Genomic DNA, 6,400 nt, shown 5'->3' with positions numbered 1-6,400 from the left:
ATAATTACTAATTTATTACCACACACTACTCAAAGAACACACTTAGAAAAAATACCAGCATTAAACCAACATTGTGATTACAGTAACAGTTTAATATTTTTGCCATTCTTTTCATTTGTAGCGTATATTTTACTAGGCTTGTACAAGTTACTGTGTTTTAAAGTATCTTGGAATAGTTCATCTCTGTGTAGTTATGCCACCAACTACACAGAGTTAGGTTTATTTGTTTCAAGTTGCTTTCACAGTGAGGGCTTTTTTTTTGAATTTTATTTATTTTTTTTATACAGCAGGTTCTTATTAGTCATCAATTTTATACACATCAGTGTATACATGTCAATCCCAGTCACCCAATTCAACACACCACCATCCCCACCCCCCGCGGCTTTCCCCCCTTAGTGTCTATATGTTTGTTCTCTACATCTGTGTCCCAACTTCTGCCCTGCAAACCTGTTCATCTGTACCATTTTTCTAGGTTCCACATACATGCGTTAATATACGATATTTGTTTTTCTCTTTCTGACTTATTTTGCGCTGTATGACAGTCTCTAGATCCATCCATGTCTCAACAAATTACCCAATTTCGTTCCTTTTTATGGCTGAGTAATATTCCATTGTATATATGTACCACAACTCCTTTATCCATTCATCTGTCAATGGGCATTTAGGCTGCTTCCATGACCTGGCTATTGTAAATAGTGCTGCAATGAACATTGGGGTGCATGTGTCTTTTTGAATTATGGTTTTCTCTGGGTATATGCCCAGTAGTGGGATTGCTGGATCATATGGTAATTCTATTTTTAGTTTTTCAAGAAACCTCCATACTGTTCTCCATAGTGGCTGTATCAGTTTACACTCCCACCAACAGTGCAAGAGGGTTCCCTTTTCTCCACACCCTCTCCAGCATTTGTTGTTTGTAGATTTTCTGATGGTGCCCATTCTAACTGGTGTGAAGTGATACCTCATTGTAGTTTTGATTTGCATTTCTCTAATAATTAGTGATGTTGAGCAGCTTTTCATGTGCTTCTTGGCCATCTGTATGTCTTCTTTGGAGAAATGTCTATTTAGGTCTTCTGCCCATTTTTGTATTGGGTTGTTTGTTTCTTTAATATTGAGCTGCATGAGCTGTTTATATATTTTGGAGATTAATCCTTTGTCCGTTGATTCATTTGCGAATATTTTCTCCCATTCTGAGGGTTGTCTTTTCGTCTTGTTTATGGTTTCCTTTGCTGTGCAGAAGCTTTGAAGTTTCATTAGGTCCTGTTTGTTTATTTTTGGTTTTATTTCCATTACTCTAGGAGGTGGATCAAAAAAGATCTTGCTGTGATTTATGTCAAAGAGTGTTCTTCCTATGCTTTACTCTAAGAGTTTTATAGTGTCTGGTCTTACATTTAGGTCTCACATCCATTTTGAGTTTATTTTTGTGTATGGTGTTAGGGAGTGTTCTAATTTCATTCTTTTACATGTAGCTGTCCAATTTTTCCAGCACCACTTACTGAAGAGACTGTTTTCTCCATTGTATATCCTTGCCTCCTTTGTCATAGATTAGTTGACCATAGGTGCGTGGGTTTATCTCTGGGCTTTCTATCTTGTTCCATTGATCTATGTTTCTGTTTTTGTGCCAGTACCATATTGTCTTGATTACTGTAGCTTTGTGGTATAGTCTGAAGTCAGGGAGTCTGATTCCTCCAGCTCTGTCTTTTCCCTCAAGACTGCTTGGGCTATTCTGGGTCTTTTGTGTCTCCATACAAATTTTAAGATTTTTTTGTTCTAGTTCTGTAAAAAATACCATTGGTAGGGCTTCCCTGGTGGCACAGTGGTTGAGAGTCCCCCTGCTGATGCAGGGGACACAGGTTCGTGTCCCAGTCTGGGAGAATCCCACATACCATGGAGCGGCTGGGCCCGTGAGCCATGGCTGCTGGGCCTGCACATCCGGAGCCTGTGCTCTGCAACGGGAGAGGCCACAACAGTGAGAGGCCCGCGTACTGCAAAAAACAAACAAACAAACAAACAAAAACATTGGTAATTTTATAGGGATTGCATTGAATCTGTAGATTGCTTTGGGTAGTATAGTCATCATATTTCACAATATTGATTCTTCCAATCCAAGAACATGGTATATCTCTCCATCTGTTGGTATCATCTTTAATTTCTTTCATCAGTGTCTTATAGTTTTCTGCATACAGGTCTTTTGTCTCCCTAGGTAGCTTTATTCCTAGGTATTTTATTCATTTTGTTGGAATGGTAAATGGGAGTGTTTCCTTAATTTCCCTTTCAGATTTTTCATCATTAGTGTATAAGAATGCAAGAGATTTCTGTGCATTCTGCAACTTTACCAAATTCATTGATTAGCTCTAGTAGTTTTCTGGTGGCATCTTTAGGATTCTCTATGTATAGTATCATGTCATCTGCAAACAGTGACAGATTTACTTCTTCTTTTCCAATTTGTATTCCTTTTATTTGTTTTTCTTCTCTGATTGCCATGGCTAGGACGTCCAAAACTATGTTGAATAATAGTGGTGAGAGTGGACATCCTTGTTTTGTTCTTGATCTTAGAGGAAATGTTTTCAGTTTTTCACCATTGAGAATGATGTTTGCTGTGGGTTTGTCGTATATGGCCTTTATTATGTTGAGGTAGTTTCCCTCTTTGCCCACTTTCTGGAGAGTTTTTATCATAAATCGGTGTTGAATTTTGTCAGAAGCTTTTTCTGCATCTATTGAGATGATCATATGGTTTTTCTTCTTCAATTTGTTAATATGGTGTATCACATTGATTGATTTGCATATTATGAAGAATCCTTGCATCCCTGGGATAAATCCCACTTGATCATGGTGTGTGATCCTTTTAATGTGTTTTGGATTCTGTTTGCTAGTATTTTGTTGAGGATTTTTGCACCTATATTCATCAGTGATATTGGTATGTAATTTTCTTTTTTTGTAGTATCTTTGTCTGGTTTTGCTATCAAGGTGATGGTGGCCTCATAGAATGAGTTTGGGAGTGTTCCTTCCTCTGCAATTTTTTGGAAGAGTTTGAGAAGGATAGGTGTTAGCTCTTCTCTAAATGTTTGATAGAATTCACCTGTGAAGCCATTTGGTCCTGGGACCTTTTTTTTGTTGGAAGATTTTTAACCACAGTTTCAATTTCATTACTTGTGATTGGTCTGTTCATATTTTCTATTTCTTCCTGGTTCAGTCTTGGAAGGTTATACCTTTCTAAAAATTTGTCCATTTCTTCCAGGTTGTCCATTTTATTGGCATAGAGTTGCTTGTAGTAGTCTCTTAGGATGCTTTGTATTTCTGCGGTGTCTGTTGTAACTTCTCCTTTTTCATTTCTAATTTTATTGATTTGAGTCCTCTCCCTCTTTTTCTTGATGAGTCTGGCTAATGGATTATCAATTTTGTTTATCTTCTCAAAGAACCAGCTTTTAGTTTTATTGATCTTTGCTATTGTTTTCTTTGTTTCTATTTCTGCTCTGATCTTTATGATTTCTTTCCTTCTGCTAACTTTGGGTTTTGTTTGTTCTTCTTTCTCTAGTTCCTTTAGGTGTAACGTTAGATTGTTTGAGATTTTTCTTGTTTATTGAGGTAGGCTTGTATAGCTATAAACTACCCTCTTAAATTGCTTTTGCTGCATCCCATAGGTTTTGGATCGTCGTTTTTTCATTGTCATTTGTCTCTAGGTATTTTTTGATTTCCTCTTTGATTTCTTCAGTGATCTCTTGGTTATTTAGTAACGTATTGTTTAGCCTCCATGTGTTTGTGTTTTTTACGTTTTTTTGCCCTGTAATTGATTTCTAATCTCATAGTGTTGTGGTCAGAAAAGATGCTTGATATGATTTCAATTTTCTTAAATTTACTGAGGCTTGATTTGTGACCCAAGGTGTGACCTATCCTGGAGAATGTCCCGTGCGCACTTGAGAAGAAAGTGTAATCTGCTGTTTTTGGATGGAATGTCCTATAAATATCAATTAAATCTATCTGGTTTATTGTGTCATTTAAAGCTTCTATTTCCTTATTTATTTTCTGCTTGGATGATCTGTCCTTTGGTGTAAGTGAGGTGTTAAGGTCCCCCACTATTATTGTGTTACTGTCGATTTCCTCTTTTATAGCTGTTAGCAGTTGCCTTATGTATTGAGGTGCTCCTATGTTGGGTGCATATATATTTACAATTGTTATATCTTCTTCTTGGATTGATCCCTTGATCATTATGTAGTGTCCTTCCTTGTCTCTTGTGACATTCTTTATTTTAAAGTCTATTTTATCTGATATGAGTATTGCTACTCCAGCTTTCTTTTGATTTCCATTTGCATGGAATATCTTTTTCCATACCCTCACTTTCAGTCTGTAGATGTCCCTAGGTCTGAAGTGGGTCTCTTGTAGACAGCATATATATGGGTTTTGTCTTTGTATCCATTTAGTAAGCCTGTGTCTTTTGGTTGGAGCATTTAATCCATTCACGTTTAAGGTAATTATCAATATGTATGTTCCTATGACCATTTTCTTAATTGTTATGGGTTTGTTTTTGTAGGTCCTTTTCTTCTCTTGTGTTTCCCACTTAGAGAAGTTCCTTTAGCATTTGTTGTAGAGCTGGTTTGGTGGTGCTGAATTCTCTTAGCTTTTGCTTGTCTGTAAAGCTTTTGAGTTCTCCATCGAATCTGAATGAGATCCTTGCGGGGTAGGGTAATCTTGGTTGTAGGTTCTTCCCCTTCATCACTTTAAGTATATCATGCCACTCCCTTCTGACTTGTAGAGTTTCTGTTTAGAAATCAGCTGTTAACCTTTTGGGAGTTCCCTTGTATGTTATTTGTCGTTTTTCCCTTGCTGGTTTCAATAAGTTTTCTTTGTCTTTAATTTTTGCCAATTTAATTACTATGTGTCTCGGTGTGTTTCTTCTTGGGTTTATCCTGTATGGGACTCACTGAGCTTCCTGGACTTGGGTGGCTATTTCCTTTCCCGTGTAACGGAAGTTTTTGACTATAATCTCTTCAAATATTTTATCTGGTCCTCTCTTTCTCTCTTCTCCTTCTGGGACCCCTATAATGCAAATGTTGTTGCATATAATGTTGTCCCAGAGGTCTCTTAGGCTGTCTTCATTTCTTTTCCTTCTTTTTTCTTTATTCCCTTCCTCAGCAGTGAATTCTCCCATTCTGTCTTCCAGGTCACTTATCCGTTCTTCTGCCTCAGTTATTCTGCTATTGATTCCTTCTAATGTAGTTTTCATTTCAGTTATTGTTTTGTTCATCTCTGTTTGCTTGTTCTTTAATTGTTGTAGGTCTTTGTTAAACATTTCTTGCATCTTCTCGATCTTTGCCTCCATTCTTTTTCTGAGGTCCTGGATCATCTTCACTATCATTATTCTGAATTCTTTTTCTGGAAGGTTGCCTATCTCGACTTCATTTAGTTGTTTTTCTGGGGTTTTATCTTGTTCCTTCATTTGGTACATAGCCCTCTGCCTTTTCATCTTGTCTATCTTTCTGTGAATGTGGTTTTTGTTCCACAGACTGCAGGATTGTAGTTCTTCTTGTTTCTGTTGTCTGCCCTCTGGTGGATGAGGCTATCTATGAGGCTTGTGTAGGTTTCCTGATGGGAGGGACTGGTGGTGGGTAGTGCAGACTGTTGCTCTGGTGGGCAGAGCTCAGTAAAACTTTAATCCTCTTGACTGCTGATGGGTGGGGCTGGGTTCCCTCCCTGTTGGTTGTTTGGACTGAGGTGACCCAACACTGCAGCCTACCTGGGCTCTTTGGTGGGGCTAATGACAGACTCTGGGAGGGCTCACGCCAAGGAGTACTTCCCAGAACTTCTGCTGCCAGTGTCCTTGTCCCCACGGTGAGCCACAGCCACCCCCTGCCTCTGCAGGAGACCCTCCAACACTAGCAGGCAGGTCTGGTTCAGTCTCCCCTGGGGTCACTGCTCCTTCCCCTGGGTCCCAATGTGCACACTACTTTGTGTGTGCCCTCCAAGAGTGGAGTCTATGTTTCCCCCAGTCCTGTCAAAGTCCTGCAATCAAATCCCACTAGCCTTCAAAGTTTGATTTTCTAGGAATTGCTCCTCTCGTTGCCAGACCCCCAGGTTGGGAAGCCTGACGTGGGGCTCAGAACCTTCACTCCAGTGGGTGGACTTCTGTGGTATAAGTGTTCTCCAGTCTGTGAGTCACCCACCCAGCAATTATGGGATTTTATTTTACTGTGATTGCGCCTCTCCTACCATCTCATTGTGGCTTCTCCTTTGTCTTTGGATGTGGGGTATCTTTTTTGGTGAGTTCCAGTGTCTTCCTGTGGATGATTGTCCAGCAGCTAGTTGTGATTCTGGTGTTCTCATAAGAGGGAGTGAGAGCACGTCCTTCTACACCGCCATCTTGGTTCCTCAGCACTTGCTTTTTTTTTTTTTTTTTTTTTTTTTTTTT

This window comes from Aethalodelphis obliquidens, unplaced genomic scaffold, assembly GCF_003676395.1.
Source record: "Aethalodelphis obliquidens isolate GAN/ISIS:26980383/991018 unplaced genomic scaffold, ASM367639v1 scaffold4, whole genome shotgun sequence".
Classification (NCBI taxonomy): Eukaryota; Metazoa; Chordata; class Mammalia; order Artiodactyla; family Delphinidae; genus Aethalodelphis; species Aethalodelphis obliquidens.
Note: the sequence above shows the minus strand (reverse complement) of the source record.